Raw genomic sequence first — 21803 nt, 5'->3', positions numbered from 1 at the left:
ATCACAGAGAAAGTGCTGCACTGTCAGTAGGTTATCACAGAGAAAGTGCTGCACTGTCGGCAGGATAACACAGTGAAAGTGCTGCACTGTCAGTGGGTTATCACAGGGAGAGTGTTGCACTGTCAGTGTGTTATCACAGAGAATGTGCTGCACTGTCAGTGGGTTACCACAGGGAAAGTGCTGCACTGTCAGTTGGTTATCACAGGTAAAGTGTTACACTGTTGGTGTGTTATCATAGTGAAAGCACTGCACTATCAACGAGTTGTCACAGGGAAAGTGCTCACTGTGGACGGGATATCACAGAGAAAGTGCTGCACTGTCGGTGTATTATTACAGGGCACGTTCTGCACAGTCGGCAGGTTATCACTGAGAAAATGCTGCACTGTCTGGGGGTTATCACAGAGACACTGCTGCACTGTTGGCGAGTGAGGACAGAGAAAGTGCTGCACTGTCAGTGGGTTATCACAAAGAAAGTGCTGCACTGTCAGTGGGTTATCACAGAGAAAGTGCTGCACTGTCAGTGGGTTATCACAGAGAAAGAGCTGCACTGTCAGTGGGTTATCACAGAGAAAGTGCTGCACTGTCAGTGGGTTATCACAGGGAAAGTGCTGGACTATCAGTGGGTTATAAAAGAGAAAGTGCTGCACTGTCAGTGGGTTATCACAGAGAAAGTGCTGCACTGTCAGTGGGTTATCACAGGGAAAGTGCTGGACTGTCAGTGGGTTATAAAAGAGAAAGTGCTGCACTGTCAGTGGGTTATCACAGAGAAAGTGCTGCACTGTCAGTGGGTTATCACAGAGAAAGTGCTGGACTGTCAGTGGGTTATAAAAGAGAAAGTGCTGCACTGTCAGTGGGTTATCACAGAGAAAGTGCTGCACTGTCAGTGGGTTATCACAGAGAAAGTGCTGCACTGTCGGTGGGTTATCAAGGGAAATTGCTGCACTGTCAGTGGGTTATCACAGAGAAAGTGCTGCACTGTCAGTGGGTTATCACAGAGAAAGTGCTGCACTGTCAGTGGGTTATCACAGAGAAAGTGCTGCACTGTCAGTGGGTTATCACAGAGAAAGTGCTGCACTGTCAGTGGGTTATCACAGACAAAGTGCTGCACTGTCAGTGAGTTATCACAGAGAAATTGCTGCACTGTCAGTAGGTTATCACAGAGAAAGTGGGGGACTGTCAGTGGGTTATCACAGAGAAAGTGCTGCACTGTCGGTGGGTTATCACAGAGAAAGTGCTGCACTGTCAGTGGGTTATCACAGAGAAAGTGCTGCACTGTCGGTGGGTTATCACAGAGAACGTGCTGCACTGTCAGTGGGTTATCACAGAGAAAGTGCTGCACTGTCGGTGGGTTATCACAGAGAAAGTGCTGCACTGTCAGTGGGTTATCACAGAGAAAGTGCTGCACTGTCGGTGGGTTATCACAGAGAAAGTGCTGCACTGTCAGTGGGTTATCACAGAGAAAGTGCTGCACTGTCGGTGGGTTATCACAGAGAAAGAGCTGCACTGTCAGTGGGTTATCACAGAGAAAGTGCTGCACTGTCAGTGGGTTATCACAGGGAAAGTCCCTGCACTGTCAGTGGGTTATCACAGAGAAAGTGCTGCACTGTCAGTGGGTTATCACAGAGAAAGTGCTGCACTGTCAGTGGGTTATCACAGAGAAAGTTCTGCACTGTCAGTGGGTTATCACAGAGAAAGTGCTGCACTGTCGGTGGGTTATCACAGAGAAAGTGCTGCACTGTCAGTGGGTTATCACAGAGAAAGTGCTGCACTGTCGGTGGGTTATCACAGAGAAAGTGCTGCACTGTCGGTGGGTTATCACAGAGAAAGTGCTGCACTGTCAGTGGGTTATCACAGAGAAAGTGCTGAACTGTCCGTGGGTTATCACAGAGAACGTGCTGCACTGTCAGTGGGTTATCACAGAGAAAGTGCTGCACTGTCGGTGGGTTATCACAGAGAAAGTGCTGCACTGTCAGTGGGTTATCACAGAGAAAGTGCTGCACTGTCGTTGGGTTATCACAGAGAAAGTTCTGCACTGTCAGTGGGTTATCACAGAGAAAGTGCTGCACTGTCGGTGGGTTATCACAGAGAAAGTGCTGCACTGTCAGTGGGTTATCACAGAGAAAGTGCTGCACTGTCGGTGGGTTATCACAGAGAAAGTGCTGCACTGTCAGTGGGTTATCACAGAGAAAGTGCTGCACTGTCAGTGGGTTATCACAGAGAAAGTGCTGCACTGTCGGTGGGTTATCAAGGGAAATTGCTGCACTGTCAGTGGGTTATCACAGAGAAAGTGCTGCACTGTCAGTGGGTTATCACAGAGAAAGTGCTGCACTGTCGGTGAGTTATCACAGAGAAAGTGCTGCACTGTCAGTGGGTTATCACAGAGAAAGTGCTGCACTGTCAGTGGGTTATCACAGAGAAAGTTCTGCACTGTCAGTGGGTTATCACAGGGAAAGTGCTGCACTATAGGTGTGTTATCACAGAGAAAGTGCTGCACTGTCAGTGGGTTATCAAAGAGAAAGTGCTGCACTGTCGGTGGGTTATCAAGGGAAATTGCTGCACTGTCAGTGGGTTATCACAGAGAAAGTGCTGCACTGTCAGTGGGTTATCACAGAGAAAGTGCTGCACTGTCAGTGAGTTATCACAGGGAAAGTGCTGCACTGTCAGTGGGTTATAAAAGAGAAAGTGCTGCACTGTCAGTGGGTTATCACAGAGAAAGTGCTGCACTGTCAGTGGGTTATCACAGGGAAAGTGCTGGACTGTCAGTGGGTTATAAAAGAGAAAGTGCTGCACTGTCAGTGGGTTATCACAGAGAAAGTGCTGCACTGTCAGTGGGTTATCACAGAGAAAGTGCTGGACTGTCAGTGGGTTATAAAAGAGAAAGTGCTGCACTGTCAGTGGGTTATCACAGAGAAAGTGCTGCACTGTCAGTGGGTTATCACAGAGAAAGTGCTGCACTGTCGGTGGGTTATCAAGGGAAATTGCTGCACTGTCAGTGGGTTATCACAGAGAAAGTGCTGCACTGTCAGTGGGTTATCACAGAGAAAGTTCTGCACTGTCAGTGGGTTATCACAGAGAAAGTGCTGCACTGTCAGTGGGTTATCACAGAGAAAGTGCTGCACTGTCAGTGGGTTATCACAGACAAAGTGCTGCACTGTCAGTGAGTTATCACAGAGAAATTGCTGCACTGTCAGTAGGTTATCACAGAGAAAGTGGGGCACTGTCAGTGGGTTATCACAGAGAAAGTGCTGCACTGTCGGTGGGTTATCACAGAGAAAGTGCTGCACTGTCAGTGGGTTATCACAGAGAAAGTGCTGCACTGTCGGTGGGTTATCACAGAGAACGTGCTGCACTGTCAGTGGGTTATCACAGAGAAAGTGCTGCACTGTCGGTGGGTTATCACAGAGAAAGTGCTGCACTGTCAGTGGGTTATCACAGAGAAAGTGCTGCACTGTCGGTGGGTTATCACAGAGAAAGTGCTGCACTGTCAGTGGGTTATCACAGAGAAAGTGCTGCACTGTCGGTGGGTTATCACAGAGAAAGTGCTGCACTGTCAGTGGGTTATCACAGAGAAAGTGCTGCACTGTCGGTGAGTTATCACAGAGAATTTTCTGCACTGTCAGTGGGTTATCACAGAGAAAGTGCTGCACTGTCAGTGGGTTATCACAGAGAAAGTGCTGCACTGTCAGTGGGTTATCACAGAGAAAGTGTTGCACTGTCAGTGGGTTATCACAGTGAAAGTGCTGCACTGTCGGTGGGTTATCAAGGGAAATTGCTGCACTGTCAGTGGGTTATCACAGAGAAAGTGCTGCACTGTCAGTGGGTTATCACAGAGAAAGTTCTGCACTGTCAGTGGGTTATCACAGAGAAAGTGCTGCACTATAGGTGGGTTATCACAGATAAAGTGCTGCACTGTCAGTGAGTTATCACAGGGAAAGTGCTGCACTGTCAGTGGGTTATCACAGAGAATGTGCTGCACTCTCGGTGGGTTATCACAGATAAAGTGCTGCACTGTCAGTGGGTTATCACAGGGAAAGTGCTGCACTGTCAGTGGGTTATCACAGAGAAAGTGCTGCACTGTCAGTGGGTTATCACAGAGAAAGTGCTGCACTGTCAGTGAGTAATCACAGGGAAAGTGCTGCACTGTCAGTGGGTTATAAAAGAGAAAGTGCTGCACTGTCAGTGGGTTATCACAGAGAAAGTGCTGCACTGTCAGTGGGTTATCACAGGGAAAGTGAAGGACTGTCAGTGGGTTATAAAAGAGAAAGTGCTGCACTGTCAGTGGGTTATCACAGAGAAAGTGCTGCACTGTCAGTGGGTTATCACAGAGAAAGTGCTGGACTGTCAGTGGGTTATAAAAGAGAAAGTGCTGCACTGTCAGTGGGTTATCACAGAGAAAGTGCTGCACTGTCAGTGGGTTATCACAGAGAAAGTGCTGGACTGTCAGTGGGTTATAAAAGAGAAAATGCTGCACTGTCAGTGGGTTATCACAGGGAAAGTGCTGCACTGTCAGTGGGTTATCACAGGGAAAGTGCTGCACTGTCAGTGGGTTATCACAGAGAAAGTGCTGCACTGTCAGTGGGTTATCACAGAGAAAGTGCCGCACTGTCAGTGGGTTATCACAGAGAAAGTGCTGCACTGTCAGTGGGTTATCACAGAGAAACTGCTGCACTGTCAGTGGGTTATCACAGAGAAAGTGCTGCACTGTCGGTGGGTTATCACAGAGAAAGTGGGGCACTGTCAGTGGGTTATCACAGAGAAAGTGCTGCACTGTCGGTGAGTTATCACAGAGAAAGTGCTGCACTGTCAGTGGGTTATCACAGAGAAAGTGCTGCACTGTCAGTGGGTTTACACAGAGAAAGTGCTGCACTGTCAGTGGGTTATCACAGAGAAAGTGCTGCACTCTCAGTGGGTTATCACAGAGAAAGTGCTGCACTGTCAGTGGGTTATCACAGAGAAAGTGCTGCACTGTCAGTGAGTTATCACAGAGAAATTGCTGCACTGTCAGTAGGTTATCACAGAGAAAGTGGGGCACTGTCAGTGGGTTATCACAGAGAAAGTGCTGCACTGTCAGTAGGTTATCACAGAGAAAGTGCTGCACTGTCGGCAGGATAACACAGTGAAAGTGCTGCACTGTCAGTGGGTTATCACAGGGAGAGTGTTGCACTGTCAGTGTGTTATCACAGAGAAAGTGCTGCACTGTCAGTGGGTTACCACAGGGAAAGTGCTGCACTGTCAGTTGGTTATCACAGGTAAAGTGTTACACTGTTGGTGTGTTATCATAGTGAAAGCACTGCACTATCAACGAGTTGTCACAGGGAAAGTGCTCACTGTGGACGGGATATCACAGAGAAAGTGCTGCACTGTCGGTGTATTATTACAGGGCACGTTCTGCACAGTCGGCAGGTTATCACTGAGAAAATGCTGCACTGTCTGTGGGTTATCACAGAGACACTGCTGCACTGTTGGCGAGTGAGGACAGAGAAAGTGCTGCACTGTCAGTGGGTTATCACAAAGAAAGTGCTGCACTGTCAGTGGGTTATCACAGAGAAAGTGCTGCACTGTCAGTGGGTTATCACAGAGAAAGTGCTGCACTGTCAGTGGGTTATCACAGGGAAAGTGCTGCACTGTCAGTGGGTTATCACAGAGAAAGAGCTGCACTGTCAGTGGGTTATCACAGAGAAAGTGCTGCACTGTCAGTGGGTTATCACAGGGAAAGTCCCTGCACTGTCAGTGGGTTATCACAGAGAATGTGCTGCACTGTCAGTGGGTTATCACAGAGAAAGTGCAGCACTGTCAGTGGGTTATCACAGAGTAAGTGCTGCACTGTCAGTGGGTTATCACAGAGAAAGTGCTGCACTGTCAGTGGGTTATCACAGAGAAAGTGCTGCACTGTCAGTGGGTTATCACAGAGAAAGTGCTGCACTGTCAGTGGGTTATCACAGAGAAAGTGCTGCACTGTCAGTGGGTTATCACTGAGAAAGTGCTGCACTGTCAGTGGGTTATCACAGAGAAAGTGCTGCATTGTCGGTGAGTTATCACAGAGAAAGTGCTGCACTGTCGGTGGGTTATCACAGAGAAAGTGCTGCACTGTCAGTGGGTTATCACAGAGAAAGTGCTGAACTGTCCGTGGGTTATCACAGAGAACGTGCTGCACTGTCAGTGGGTTATCACAGAGAAAGTGCTGCACTGTCGGTGGGTTATCACAGAGAAAGTGCTGCACTGTCAGTGGGTTATCACAGAGAAAGTGCTGCACAGTCGTTGGGTTTTCACAGAGAAAGTGCTGCACTGTCAGTGGGTTATCACAGAGAAAGTGCTGCACTGTCGGTGGGTTATCACAGAGAAAGTGCTGCACTCTCAGTGGGTTATGACGGAGAAAGTGCTGCACTGTCGGTGAGTTATCACAGAGAAAGTGCTGCACTGTCGGTGGGTTATCACAGAGAAAGTGCTGCACTGTCAGTGGGTTATCACAGAGAAAGTGCTGCACTGTCAGTGGGTTATCACAGGGAAAGTGCTGCACTGTCAGTGGGTTATCACAGAGAAAGTGCTGCACTGTCGTTGGGTTATCACAGAGAAAGTGCTGCACTGTCAGTGGGTTATCACAGAGAAAGTGCTGCACTGTCAGTGGGTTATCACAGAGAAAGTGCTGCACTGTCAGTGAGTTATCACAGAGAAATTGCTGCACTGTCAGTAGGTTATCACAGAGAAAGTGGGGCACTGTCAGTGGGTTATCACAGAGGAAGTGCTGCACTGTCGGTGGGTTATCACAGAGAAAGTGCTGAACTGTCAGTGGGTTATCACAGAGAAAGTGCTGCACTGTCGGTGGGTTATCACAGAGAACGTGTTGCACTGTCAGTGGGTTATCACAGAGAAAGTGCTGCACTGTCGGTGGGTTATCACAGAGAAAGTGCTGCACTGTCAGTGGGTTATCACAGAGAAAGTGCTGCACTGTCGGTGGGTTATCACAGAGAAAGTGCTGCACTGTCAGTGGGTTATCACAGAGAAAGTGCTGCACTGTCGGTGGGTTATCACAGAGAAAGTGCTGCACTGTCAGTGGGTTATCACAGAGAAAGTGCTGCACTGTCGGTGAGTTATCACAGAGAAAGTGCTGCACTGTCAGTGGGTTATCACAGAGAAAGTGCTGCACTGTCAGTGGGTTATCACAGAGAAAGTGCTGCACTGTCAGTGGGTTATCACAGAGAAAGTGTTGCACTGTCAGTGGGTTATCACAGAGAAAGTGCTGCACTGTCGGTGGGTTATCAAGGGAAATTGCTGCACTGTCAGTGGGTTATCACAGAGAAAGTGCTGCACTGTCAGTGGGTTATCACAGAGAAAGTTCTGCACTGTCAGTGGGTTATCACAGAGAAAGTGCTGCACTATAGGTGTGTTATCACAGAGAAAGTGCTGCACTGTCAGTGGGTTATCAAAGAGAAAGTGCCGCACTGTCAGTGAGTTATCACAGAGAAAGTGCTGCACTGTCAGTGGGTTATCACAGAGAATGTGCTGCACTCTCAGTGGGTTATCACAGATAAAGTGCTGCACTGTCAGTGGGTTATCACAGGGAAAGTGCTGCACTGTCAGTGGGTTATCACAGAGAAAGTGCTGCACTGTCAGTGGGTTTTCACAGAGAAAGTGCTGCACTGTCAGTGGGTTATCACAGGGAAAGTGCTGCACTGTCAGTGGGTTATCACAGAGAAAGTGCTGCACTGTCAGTGGGTTATCACAGAGAAAGTGCTGCACTGTCAGTGGGTTATCACAGAGAAAGTGCTGCACTGTCAGTGAGTTATCACAGAGAAATTGCTGCACTGTCAGTAGGTTATCACAGAGAAAGTGGGGCACTGTCAGTGGGTTATCACAGAGAAAGTGCTGGACTGTCAGTGGGTTATAAAAGAGAAAGTGCTGCACTGTCAGTGGGTTATCACAGAGAAAGTGCTGCACTGTCGGTGGGTTATCACAGAGAACGTGCTGCACTGTCAGTGGGTTATCACAGAGAAAGTGCTGCACTGTCGGTGGGTTATCACAGAGAAAGTGCTGCACTGTCAGTGGGTTATCACAGAGAAAGTGCTGCACTGTCGGTGGGTTATCACAGAGAAAGTGCTGCACTGTCAGTGGGTTATCACAGAGAAAGTGCTGCACTGTCGGTGGGTTATCACAGAGAAAGTGCTGCACTGTCAGTGGGTTATCACAGAGAAAGTGCTGCACTGTCAGTGAGTTATCACAGAGAAAGTGCTGCACTGTCAGTGGGTTATCACAGAGAAAGTGCTGCACTGTCAGTGGGTTATCACAGAGAAAGTGTTGCACTGTCAGTGGGTTATCACAGAGAAAGTGCTGCACTGTCGGTGGGTTATCAAGGGAAATTGCTGCACTGTCAGTGGGTTATCACAGAGAAACTGCTGCACTGTCAGTGGGTTATCACAGAGAAAGTTCTGCACTGTCAGTGGGTTATCACAGAGAAAGTACTGCACTATAGGTGTGTTATCACAGAGAAAGTGCTGCACTGTCAGTGGGTTATCAAAGAGAAAGTGCCGCACTGCCAGTGAGTTATCACAGAGAAAGTGCTGCACTGTCAGTGAGTTATCACAGATAAAGTGCTGCACTGTCAGTGGGTTATCACAGAGAATGTGCTGCACTCTCAGTGGGTTATCACAGATAAAGTGCTGCACTGTCAGTGGGTTATCACAGGGAAAGTGCTGCACTGTCAGTGGGTTATCACAGGGAAAGTGCTGTACTGTCAGTGGGCTATAAAAGAGAAAGTGCTGCACTGTCAGTGGGTTATCACAGAGAAAGTGCTGCACTGTCAGTGGGTTATCACAGGGAAAGTGCTGGACTGTCAGTGGGTTATAAAAGAGAAAGTGCTGCACTGTCAGTGGGTTATCACAGAGAAAGTGCTGCACTGTCAGTGGGTTATCACAGAGAAAGTGCTGCACTGTCAGTGGGTTATCACAGAGAAAGTGCTGGACTGTCAGTGGGTTATAAAAGAGAAAGTGCTGCACTGTCAGTGGGTTATCACAGAGAAAGTGCTGCACTGTCAGTGGGTTATCACAGAGTAAGTGCTGCACTGTCAGTGGGTTATAAAAGAGAAAGTGCTGCACTGTCAGTGGGTTATCACAGGGAAAGTGCTGCACTGTCAGTGGGTTATCACAGAGAAAGTGCTGCACTGTCAGTGGGTTATCACAGAGAAAGTGCCGCACTGTCAGTGGGTTATCACAGAGAAAGTGCTGCACTGTCAGTGGGTTATCACAGAGAAACTGCTGCACTGTCAGTGGGTTATCACAGAGAAAGTGCTGCACTGTCGGTGGGTTATCACAGAGAAAGTGGGGCACTGTCAGTGGGTTATCACAGAGAAAGTGCTGCACTGTCGGTGGGTTATCACAGAGAAAGTGCTGCACTGTCAGTGGGTTATCACAGAGAAAGTGCTGCACTGTCGGTGAGTTATCACAGAGAAAGTGCTGCACTGTCAGTGGGTTATCACAGAGAAAGTGCTGCACTGTCAGTGGGTTTACACAGAGAAAGTGCTGCACTGTCAGTGGGTTATCACAGAGAAAGTGCTGCACTCTCAGTGGGTTATCACAGAGAAAGTGCTGCACTGTCAGTGGGTTATCACAGAGAAAGTGCTGCACTGTCAGTGAGTTATCACAGAGAAATTGCTGCACTGTCAGTAGGTTATCACAGAGAACGTGCTGCACTGTCAGTGTGTTATCACAGAGAAATTGCTGCACTGTCAGTAGGTTATCACAGAGAAAGTGCTGCACTGTCAGTGTGTTATCACAGAGAAAGTGCTGCACTGTCAGTGGGTTACCACAGGGAAAGTGCTGCACTGTCAGTTGGTTATCACAGGTAAAGTGTTACACTGTTGGTGTGTTATCATAGTGAAAGCACTGCACTATCAACGAGTTGTCAGAGGGAAAGTGCTCACTGTGGACGGGATATCACAGAGAAAGTGCTGCACTGTCGGTGTATTATTACAGGGCACGTTCTGCACAGTCGGCAGGTTATCACTGAGAAAATGCTGCACTGTCTGTGGGTTATCACAGAGACACTGCTGCACTGTTGGCGAGTGAGGACAGAGAAAGTGCTGCACTGTCAGTGGGTTATCACAGAGAAAGAGCTGCACTGTCAGTGGGTTATCACAGAGAAAGTGCTGCACTGTCAGTGGGTTATCACAGGGAAAGTGCTGCACTGTCAGTGGGTTATCACAGAGAAAGAGCTGCACTGTCAGTGGGTTATCACAGAGAAAGTGCTGCACTGTCAGTGGGTTATCACAGGGAAAGTCCCTGCACTGTCAGTGGGTTATCACAGAGAATGTGCTGCACTGTCAGTGGGTTATCACAGAGAAAGTGCAGCACTGTCAGTGGGTTATCACAGAGTAAGTGCTGCACTGTCAGTGGGTTATCACAGAGAAAGTGCTGCACTGTCAGTGGGTTATCACAGAGAAAGTGCTGCACTGTCAGTGGGTTATCACAGAGAAAGTGCTGCACTGTCAGTGGGTTATCACAGAGAAAGTGCTGCACTGTCAGTGGGTTATCACTGAGAAAGTGCTGCACTGTCAGTGGGTTATCACAGAGAAAGTGCTGCATTGTCGGTGAGTTATCACAGAGAAAGTGCTGCACTGTCGGTGGGTTATCACAGAGAAAGTGCTGCACTGTCAGTGGGTTATCACAGAGAAAGTGCTGAACTGTCCGTGGGTTATCACAGAGAACGTGCTGCACTGTCAGTGGGTTATCACAGAGAAAGTGCTGCACTGTCGGTGGGTTATCACAGAGAAAGTGCTGCACTGTCAGTGGGTTATCACAGAGAAAGTGCTGCACAGTCGTTGGGTTTTCACAGAGAAAGTGCTGCACTGTCAGTGGGTTATCACAGAGAAAGTGCTGCACTGTCGGTGGGTTATCACGGAGAAAGTGCTGCACTGTCGGTGAGTTATCACAGAGAAAGTGCTGCACTGTCGGTGGGTTATCACAGAGAAAGTGCTGCACTGTCAGTGGGTTATCACAGAGAAAGTGCTGCACTGTCAGTGGGTTATCACAGGGAAAGTGCTGCACTGTCAGTGGGTTATCACAGAGAAAGTGCTGCACTGTCGTTGGGTTATCACAGAGAAAGTGCTGCACTGTCAGTGGGTTATCACAGAGAAAGTGCTGCACTGTCAGTGGGTTATCACAGAGAAAGTGCTGCACTGTCAGTGAGTTATCACAGAGAAAGTGCTGCACTGTCAGTGGGTTATCACAGAGGAAGTGCTGCACTGTCGGTGGGTTATCACTGAGAAAGTGCTGAACTGTCAGTGGGTTATCACAGAGAAAGTGCTGCACTGTCGGTGGGTTATCACAGAGAACGTGTTGCACTGTCAGTGGGTTATCACAGAGAAAGTGCTGCACTGTCGGTGGGTTATCACAGAGAAAGTGCTGCACTGTCAGTGGTTTATCACAGAGAAAGTGCTGCACTGTCGGTGGGTTATCACAGAGAAAGTGCTGCACTGTCAGTGGGTTATCACAGAGAAAGTGCTGCACTGTCGGTGGGTTATCACAGAGAAAGTGCTGCACTGTCAGTGGGTTATCACAGAGAAAGTGCTGCACTGTCGGTGAGTTATCACAGAGAAAGTGCTGCACTGTCAGTGGGTTATCACAGAGAAAGTGCTGCACTGTCAGTGGGTTATCACAGGGAAAGTGCTGCACTGTCAGTGGGTTATCACAGAGAAAGTGCTGCACTGTCAGTGGGTTATCACAGAGAAAGTGTTGCACTGTCAGTGGGTTATCACAGAGAAAGTGCTGCACTGTCGGTGGGTTATCAAGGGAAATTGCTGCACTGTCAGTGGGTTATCACAGAGAAAGTGCTGCACTGTCAGTGGGTTATCACAGAGAAAGTTCTGCACTGTCAGTGGGTTATCACAGAGAAAGTGCTGCACTATAGGTGTGTTATCACAGAGAAAGTGCTGCACTGTCAGTGGGTTATCAAAGAGAAAGTGCCGCACTGCCAGTGGGTTATCACAGAGAATGTGCTGCACTCTCAGTGGGTTATCACAGATAAAGTGCTGCACTGTCAGTGGGTTATCACAGGGAAAGTGTCACACTGTCGGTGGGTTATCACAGAGAAAGTGTCACACTGTCGGTGGGTTATCACAGATAAAGTGCTGCACTGTCAGTGAGTTATCACAGAGAAAGTGCTGCACTGTCAGTGAGTTATCACAGAGAAAGTGCTGCACTGTCAGTGGGTTATCACAGAGAATGTGCTGCACTCTCAGTGGGTTATCACAGATAAAGTGCTGCACTGTCAGTGGGTTATCACAGGGAAAGTGCTGCACTGTCAGTGGGTTATCACAGAGAAAGTGCTGCACTGTCAGTGGGTTTTCACAGAGAAAGTGCTGCACTGTCAGTGGGTTATCACAGGGAAAGTGCTGCACTGTCAGTGGGTTATCACAGAGAAAGTGCTGCACTGTCAGTGGGTTATCACAGAGAAAGTGCTGCACTGTCAGTGAGTTATCACAGAGAAATTGCTGCACTGTCAGTAGGTTATCACAGAGAAAGTGGGGCACTGTCAGTGGGTTATCACAGAGAAAGTGCTGGACTGTCAGTGGGTTATAAAAGAGAAAGTGCTGCACTGTCAGTGGGTTATCACAGAGAAAGTGCTGCACTGTCGGTGGGTTATCACAGAGAACGTGCTGCACTGTCAGTGGGTTATCACAGAGAAAGTGCTGCACTGTCGGTGGGTTATCACAGAGAAAGTGCTGCACTGTCAGTGGGTTATCACAGAGAAAGTGCTGCACTGTCGGTGGGTTATCACAGAGAAAGTGCTGCACTGTCAGTGGGTTATCACAGAGAAAGTGCTGCACTGTCGGTGGGTTATCACAGAGAAAGTGCTGCACTGTCAGTGGGTTATCACAGAGAAAGTGCTGCACTGTCGGTGAGTTATCACAGAGAAAGTGCTGCACTGTCAGTGGGTTATCACAGAGAAAGTGCTGCACTGTCAGTGGGTTATCACAGAGAAAGTGTTGCACTGTCAGTGGGTTATCACAGAGAAAGTGCTGCACTGTCGGTGGGTTATCAAGGGAAATTGCTGCACTGTCAGTGGGTTATCACAGAGAAACTGCTGCACTGTCAGTGGGTTATCACAGAGAAAGTTCTGCACTGTCAGTGGGTTATCACAGAGAAAGTGCTGCACTATAGGTGTGTTATCACAGAGAAAGTGCTGCACTGTCAGTGGGTTATCAAAGAGAAAGTGCCGCACTGCCAGTGAGTTATCACAGAGTAAGTGCTGCACTGTCAGTGAGTTATCACAGATAAAGTGCTGCACTGTCAGTGGGTTATCACAGAGAATGTGCTGCACTCTCAGTGGGTTATCACAGATAAAGTGCTGCACTGTCAGTGGGTTATCACAGGGAAAGTGCTGCACTGTCAGTGGGTTATCACAGGGAAAGTGCTGTACTGTCAGTGGGCTATAAAAGAGAAAGTGCTGCACTGTCAGTGGGTTATCACAGAGAAAGTGCTGCACTGTCAGTGGGTTATCACAGGGAAAGTGCTGGACTGTCAGTGGGTTATAAAAGAGAAAGTGCTGCACTGTCAGTGGGTTATCACAGAGAAAGTGCTGCACTGTCAGTGGGTTATCACAGAGAAAGTGCTGCACTGTCAGTGGGTTATCACAGAGAAAGTGCTGGACTGTCAGTGGGTTATAAAAGAGAAAGTGCTGCACTGTCAGTGGGTTATCACAGAGAAAGTGCTGCACTGTCAGTGGGTTATCACAGAGTAAGTGCTGCACTGTCAGTGGGTTATAAAAGAGAAAGTGCTGCACTGTCAGTGGGTTATCACAGGGAATTTGCTGCACTGTCAGTGGGTTATCACAGGGAAAGTGCTGCACTGTCAGTGGGTTATCACAGAGAAAGTGCTGCACTGTCAGTGGGTTATCACAGAGAAAGTGCTGCACTGTCAGTGGGTTATCACAGAGAAATTGCTGCACTGTCGGTGGGTTATCACAGAGAAAGTGCTGCACTGTCAGTGGGTTATCACAGAGAAAGTGCTGCACTGTCGGTGGGTTATCACAGAGAAAGTGCTGCACTGTCAGTGGGTTATCACAGAGAAAGTGCTGCACTGTCAGTGGGTTATCACAGAGAAAGTGCTGCACTGTCAGTGGGTTATCACAGAGAAAGTGCTGCACTGTCAGTGGGTTATCACAGAGTAAGTGCTGCACTATAGGTGTGTTATCACAGAGAAAGTGCTGCACTGTCAGTGGGTTATCAAAGAGAAAGTGCCGCACTGTCAGTGGGTTATCACAGAGAAAGTGCTGCACTATAGGTGTGTTATCACAGAGAAAGTGCTGCACTGTCAGTGGGTTATCAAAGAGAAAGTGCCGCACTGTCGTTGGGTTATCACAGAGAAAGTGCTGCACTGTCAGTGGGTTATCACAGAGAAAGTGCTGCACTGTCAGTGGGTTATCACAGAGAAAGTGCTGCACTGTCAGTGAGTTATCACAGAGAAAGTGCTGCACTGTCAGTGGGTTATCACAGAGGAAGTGCTGCACTGTCGGTGGGTTATCACAGAGAAAGTGCTGAACTGTCAGTGGGTTATCACAGAGAAAGTGCTGCACTGTCGGTGGGTTATCACAGAGAACGTGTTGCACTGTCAGTGGGTTATCACAGAGAAAGTGCTGCACTGTCGGTGGGTTATCACAGAGAAAGTGCTGCACTGTCAGTGGTTTATCACAGAGAAAGTGCTGCACTGTCGGTGGGTTATCACAGAGAAAGTGCTGCACTGTCAGTGGGTTATCACAGAGAAAGTGCTGCACTGTCGGTGGGTTATCACAGAGAAAGTGCTGCACTGTCAGTGGGTTATCACAGAGAAAGTGCTGCACTGTCGGTGAGTTATCACAGAGAAAGTGCTGCACTGTCAGTGGGTTATCACAGAGAAAGTGCTGCACTGTCAGTGGGTTATCACAGGGAAAGTGCTGCACTGTCAGTGGGTTATCACAGAGAAAGTGCTGCACTGTCAGTGGGTTATCACAGAGAAAGTGTTGCACTGTCAGTGGGTTATCACAGAGAAAGTGCTGCACTGTCGGTGGGTTATCAAGGGAAATTGCTGCACTGTCAGTGGGTTATCACAGAGAAAGTGCTGCACTGTCAGTGGGTTATCACAGAGAAAGTTCTGCACTGTCAGTGGGTTATCACAGAGAAAGTGCTGCACTATAGGTGTGTTATCACAGAGAAAGTGCTGCACTGTCAGTGGGTTATCAAAGAGAAAGTGCCGCACTGCCAGTGGGTTATCACAGAGAATGTGCTGCACTCTCAGTGGGTTATCACAGATAAAGTGCTGCACTGTCAGTGGGTTATCACAGGGAAAGTGTCACACTGTCGGTGGGTTATCACAGAGAAAGTGTCACACTGTCGGTGGGTTATCACAGATAAAGTGCTGCACTGTCAGTGAGTTATCACAGAGAAAGTGCTGCACTGTCAGTGAGTTATCACAGAGAAAGTGCTGCACTGTCAGTGGGTTATCACAGAGAATGTGCTGCACTCTCAGTGGGTTATCACAGATAAAGTGCTGCACTGTCAGTGGGTTATCACAGGGAAAGTTCTGCACTGTCAGTGGGTTATCACAGAGAAAGTGCTGCACTATAGGTGTGTTATCACAGAGAAAGTGCTGCACTGTCAGTGGGTTATCAAAGAGAAAGTGCCGCACTGCCAGTGGGTTATCACAGAGAATGTGCTGCACTCTCAGTGGGTTATCACAGAGAAAGTGCTGCACTGTCAGTGGGTTATCACAGAGAAAGTGCCGCACTGTCAGTGGGTTATCACAGAGAAAGTGCTGCACTGTCAGTGGGTTATCACAGAGAAACTGCTGCACTGTCAGTGGGTTATCACAGAGAAAGTGCTGCACTGTCGGTGGGTTATCACAGAGAAAGTGGGGCACTGTCAGTGGGTTATCACAGAGAAAGTGCTGCACTGTCGGTGGGTTATCACAGAGAAAGTGCCGCACTGTCAGTGGGTTATCACAGAGAAAGTGCTGCACTGTCAGTGGGTTATCACAGAGAAACTGCTGCACTGTCAGTGGGTTATCACAGAGAAAGTGCTGCACTGTCGGTGGGTTATCACAGAGAAAGTGGGGCACTGTCAGTGGGTTATCACAGAGAAAGTGCTGCACTGTCAGTGGGTTATCACAGAGAAAGTGCTGCACTGTCGGTGAGTTATCACAGAGAAAGTGCTGCACTGTCAGTGGGTTATCACAGAGAAAGTGCTGCACTGTCAGTGGGTTTACACAGAGAAAGTGGGGCACTGTCAGTGGGTTATCACAGAGAAAGTGCTGCACTGTCAGTAGGTTATCACAGAGAAAGTGCTGCACTGTCGGCAGGATAACACAGTGAAAGTGCTGCACTGTCAGTGGGTTATCACAGGGAGAGTGTTGCACTGTCAGTGTGTTATCACAGAGAAAGTGCTGCACTGTCAGTGGGTTACCACAGGGAAAGTGCTGCACTGTCAGTTGGTTATCACAGGTAAAGTGTTACACTGTTGGTGTGTTATCATAGTGAAAGCACTGCACTATCAACGAGTTGTCACAGGGAAAGTGCTCACTGTGGACGGGATATCACAGAGAAAGTGCTGCACTGTCGGTGTATTATTACAGGGCACGTTCTGCACAGTCGGCAGGTTATCACTGAGAAAATGCTGCACTGTCTGTGGGTTATCACAGAGACACTGCTGCACTGTTGGCGAGTGAGGACAGAGAAAGTGCTGCACTGTCAGTGGGTTATCACAAAGAAAGTGCTGCACTGTCAGTGGGTTATCACAGAGAAAGTGCTGCACTGTCAGTGGGTTATCACAGAGAAAGTGCTGCACTGTCAGTGGGTTATCACAGGGAAAGTGCTGCACTGTCAGTGGGTTATCACAGAGAAAGAGCTGCACTGTCAGTGGGTTATCACAGAGAAAGTGCTGCACTGTCAGTGGGTTATCACAGGGAAAGTCCCTGCACTGTCAGTGGGTTATCACAGAGAATGTGCTGCACTGTCAGTGGGTTATCACAGAGAAAGTGCAGCACTGTCAGTGGGTTATCACAGAGTAAGTGCTGCACTGTCAGTGGGTTATCACAGAGAAAGTGCTGCACTGTCAGTGGGTTATCACAGAGAAAGTGCTGCACTGTCAGTGGGTTATCACAGAGAAAGTGCTGCACTGTCAGTGGGTTATCACAGAGAAAGTGCTGCACTGTCAGTGGGTTATCACTGAGAAAGTGCTGCACTGTCAGTGGGTTATCACAGAGAAAGTGCTGCATTGTCGGTGAGTTATCACAGAGAAAGTGCTGCACTGTCGGTGGGTTATCACAGAGAAAGTGCTGCACTGTCAGTGGGTTATCACAGAGAAAGTGCTGAACTGTCCGTGGGTTATCACAGAGAACGTGCTGCACTGTCAGTGGGTTATCACAGAGAAACTGCTGCACTGTCGGTGGGTTATCACAGAGAAAGTGCTGCACTGTCAGTGGGTTATCACAGAGAAAGTGCTGCACAGTCGTTGGGTTTTCACAGAGAAAGTGCTGCACTGTCAGTGGGTTATCACAGAGAAAGTGCTGCACTGTCGGTGGGTTATCACAGAGAAAGTGCTGCACTCTCAGTGGGTTATGACGGAGAAAGTGCTGCACTGTCGGTGAGTTATCACAGAGAAAGTGCTGCACTGTCGGTGGGTTATCACAGAGAAAGTGCTGCACTGTCAGTGGGTTATCACAGAGAAAGTGCTGCACTGTCAGTGGGTTATCACAGGGAAAGTGCTGCACTGTCAGTGGGTTATCACAGAGAAAGTGCTGCACTGTCGTTGGGTTATCACAGAGAAAGTGCTGCACTGTCAGTGGGTTATCACAGAGAAAGTGCTGCACTGTCAGTGGGTTATCACAGAGAAAGTGCTGCACTGTCAGTGAGTTATCACAGAGAAATTGCTGCACTGTCAGTAGGTTATCACAGAGAAAGTGGGGCACTGTCAGTGGGTTATCACAGAGGAAGTGCTGCACTGTCGGTGGGTTATCACAGAGAAAGTGCTGAACTGTCAGTGGGTTATCACAGAGAAAGTGCTGCACTGTCGGTGGGTTATCACAGAGAACGTGTTGCACTGTCAGTGGGTTATCACAGAGAAAGTGCTGCACTGTCGGTGGGTTATCACAGAGAAAGTGCTGCACTGTCAGTGGGTTATCACAGAGAAAGTGCTGCACTGTCGGTGGGTTATCACAGAGAAAGTGCTGCACTGTCAGTGGGTTATCACAGAGAAAGTGCTGCACTGTCAGTGGGTTATCACAGAGAAAGTGCTGCACTGTCAGTGGGTTATCACAGAGAAAGTGCTGCACTGTCAGTGAGTTATCACAGAGAAAGTGCTGCACTGTCGGTGAGTTATCACAGAGAAAGTGCTGCACTGTCAGTGGGTTATCACAGAGAAAGTGCTGCACTGTCAGTGGGTTATCACAGAGAAAGTGCTGCACTGTCAGTGGGTTATCACAGAGAAAGTGTTGCACTGTCAGTGGGTTATCACAGAGAAAGTGCTGCACTGTCGGTGGGTTATCAAGGGAAATTGCTGCACTGTCAGTGGGTTATCACAGAGAAAGTGCTGCACTGTCAGTGGGTTATCACAGAGAAAGTTCTGCACTGTCAGTGGGTTATCACAGAGAAAGTGCTGCACTATAGGTGTGTTATCACAGAGAAAGTGCTGCACTGTCAGTGGGTTATCAAAGAGAAAGTGCCGCACTGTCAGTGAGTTATCACAGAGAAAGTGCTGCACTGTCAGTGGGTTATCACAGAGAATGTGCTGCACTCTCAGTGGGTTATCACAGATAAAGTGCTGCACTGTCAGTGGGTTATCACAGGGAAAGTGCTGCACTGTCAGTGGGTTATCACAGAGAAAGTGCTGCACTGTCAGTGGGTTTTCACAGAGAAAGTGCTGCACTGTCAGTGGGTTATCACAGGGAAAGTGCTGCACTGTCAGTGGGTTATCACAGAGAAAGTGCTGCACTGTCAGTGGGTTATCACAGAGAAAGTGCTGCACTGTCAGTGGGTTATCACAGAGAAAGTGCTGCACTGTCAGTGAGTTATCACAGAGAAATTGCTGCACTGTCAGTAGGTTATCACAGAGAAAGTGGGGCACTGTCAGTGGGTTATCACAGAGAAAGTGCTGGACTGTCAGTGGGTTATAAAAGAGAAAGTGCTGCACTGTCAGTGGGTTATCACAGAGAAAGTGCTGCACTGTCGGTGGGTTATCACAGAGAACGTGCTGCACTGTCAGTGGGTTATCACAGAGAAAGTGCTGCACTGTCGGTGGGTTATCACAGAGAAAGTGCTGCACTGTCAGTGGGTTATCACAGAGAAAGTGCTGCACTGTCGGTGGGTTATCACAGAGAAAGTGCTGCACTGTCAGTGGGTTATCACAGAGAAAGTGCTGCACTGTCGGTGGGTTATCACAGAGAAAGTGCTGCACTGTCAGTGGGTTATCACAGAGAAAGTGCTGCACTGTCGGTGAGTTATCACAGAGAAAGTGCTGCACTGTCAGTGGGTTATCACAGAGAAAGTGCTGCACTGTCAGTGGGTTATCACAGAGAAAGTGTTGCACTGTCAGTGGGTTATCACAGAGAAAGTGCTGCACTGTCGGTGGGTTATCAAGGGAAATTGCTGCACTGTCAGTGGGTTATCACAGAGAAACTGCTGCACTGTCAGTGGGTTATCACAGAGAAAGTTCTGCACTGTCAGTGGGTTATCACAGAGAAAGTACTGCACTATAGGTGTGTTATCACAGAGAAAGTGCTGCACTGTCAGTGGGTTATCAAAGAGAAAGTGCCGCACTGCCAGTGAGTTATCACAGAGAAAGTGCTGCACTGTCAGTGAGTTATCACAGATAAAGTGCTGCACTGTCAGTGGGTTATCACAGAGAATGTGCTGCACTCTCAGTGGGTTATCACAGATAAAGTGCTGCACTGTCAGTGGGTTATCACAGGGAAAGTGCTGCACTGTCAGTGGGTTATCACAGGGAAAGTGCTGTACTGTCAGTGGGCTATAAAAGAGAAAGTGCTGCACTGTCAGTGGGTTATCACAGAGAAAGTGCTGCACTGTCAGTGGGTTATCACAGGGAAAGTGCTGGACTGTCAGTGGGTTATAAAAGAGAAAGTGCTGCACTGTCAGTGGGTTATCACAGAGAAAGTGCTGCACTGTCAGTGGGTTATCACAGAGAAAGTGCTGCACTGTCAGTGGGTTATCACAGAGAAAGTGCTGGACTGTCAGTGGGTTATAAAAGAGAAAGTGCTGCACTGTCAGTGGGTTATCACAGAGAAAGTGCTGCACTGTCAGTGGGTTATCACAGAGTAAGTGCTGCACTGTCAGTGGGTTATAAAAGAGAAAGTGCTGCACTGTCAGTGGGTTATCACAGGGAAAGTGCTGCACTGTCAGTGGGTTATCACAGAGAAAGTGCTGCACTGTCAGTGGGTTATCACAGAGAAAGTGCCGCACTGTCAGTGGGTTATCACAGAGAAAGTGCTGCACTGTCAGTGGGTTATCACAGAGAAACTGCTGCACTGTCAGTGGGTTATCACAGAGAAAGTGCTGCACTGTCGGTGGGTTATCACAGAGAAAGTGGGGCACTGTCAGTGGGTTATCACAGAGAAAGTGCTGCACTGTCGGTGGGTTATCACAGAGAAAGTGCTGCACTGTCAGTGGGTTATCACAGAGAAAGTGCTGCACTGTCGGTGAGTTATCACAGAGAAAGTGCTGCACTGTCAGTGGGTTATCACAGAGAAAGTGCTGCACTGTCAGTGGGTTTACACAGAGAAAGTGCTGCACTGTCAGTGGGTTATCACAGAGAAAGTGCTGCACTCTCAGTGGGTTATCACAGAGAAAGTGCTGCACTGTCAGTGGGTTATCACAGAGAAAGTGCTGCACTGTCAGTGAGTTATCACAGAGAAATTGCTGCACTGTCAGTAGGTTATCACAGAGAACGTGCTGCACTGTCAGTGTGTTATCACAGAGAAATTGCTGCACTGTCAGTAGGTTATCACAGAGAAAGTGCTGCACTGTCAGTGTGTTATCACAGAGAAAGTGCTGCACTGTCAGTGGGTTACCACAGGGAAAGTGCTGCACTGTCAGTTGGTTATCACAGGTAAAGTGTTACACTGTTGGTGTGTTATCATAGTGAAAGCACTGCACTATCAACGAGTTGTCAGAGGGAAAGTGCTCACTGTGGACGGGATATCACAGAGAAAGTGCTGCACTGTCGGTGTATTATTACAGGGCACGTTCTGCACAGTCGGCAGGTTATCACTGAGAAAATGCTGCACTGTCTGTGGGTTATCACAGAGACACTGCTGCACTGTTGGCGAGTGAGGACAGAGAAAGTGCTGCACTGTCAGTGGGTTATCACAGAGAAAGAGCTGCACTGTCAGTGGGTTATCACAGAGAAAGTGCTGCACTGTCAGTGGGTTATCACAGGGAAAGTGCTGCACTGTCAGTGGGTTATCACAGAGAAAGAGCTGCACTGTCAGTGGGTTATCACAGAGAAAGTGCTGCACTGTCAGTGGGTTATCACAGGGAAAGTCCCTGCACTGTCAGTGGGTTATCACAGAGAATGTGCTGCACTGTCAGTGGGTTATCACAGAGAAAGTGCAGCACTGTCAGTGGGTTATCACAGAGTAAGTGCTGCACTGTCAGTGGGTTATCACAGAGAAAGTGCTGCACTGTCAGTGGGTTATCACAGAGAAAGTGCTGCACTGTCAGTGGGTTATCACAGAGAAAGTGCTGCACTGTCAGTGGGTTATCACAGAGAAAGTGCTGCACTGTCAGTGGGTTATCACTGAGAAAGTGCTGCACTGTCAGTGGGTTAT

At 48.4% G+C, this 21803-nt stretch overlaps 1 protein-coding gene across 1 annotated transcript in view; it reads right to left on the bottom strand.

The window, feature by feature from the left end:
* The window catches only part of LOC140493949 (myelin-associated glycoprotein-like), a 218848-nt gene that overhangs the window by 119100 nt on the left and 77945 nt on the right, over positions 1-21803 (bottom strand).

Source organism: Chiloscyllium punctatum, chromosome 23, assembly GCF_047496795.1.
Source record: "Chiloscyllium punctatum isolate Juve2018m chromosome 23, sChiPun1.3, whole genome shotgun sequence".
In the NCBI taxonomy this organism is placed as follows: Eukaryota; Metazoa; Chordata; class Chondrichthyes; order Orectolobiformes; family Hemiscylliidae; genus Chiloscyllium; species Chiloscyllium punctatum.
This window is presented reverse-complemented; position numbering and strand designations above follow the sequence as displayed.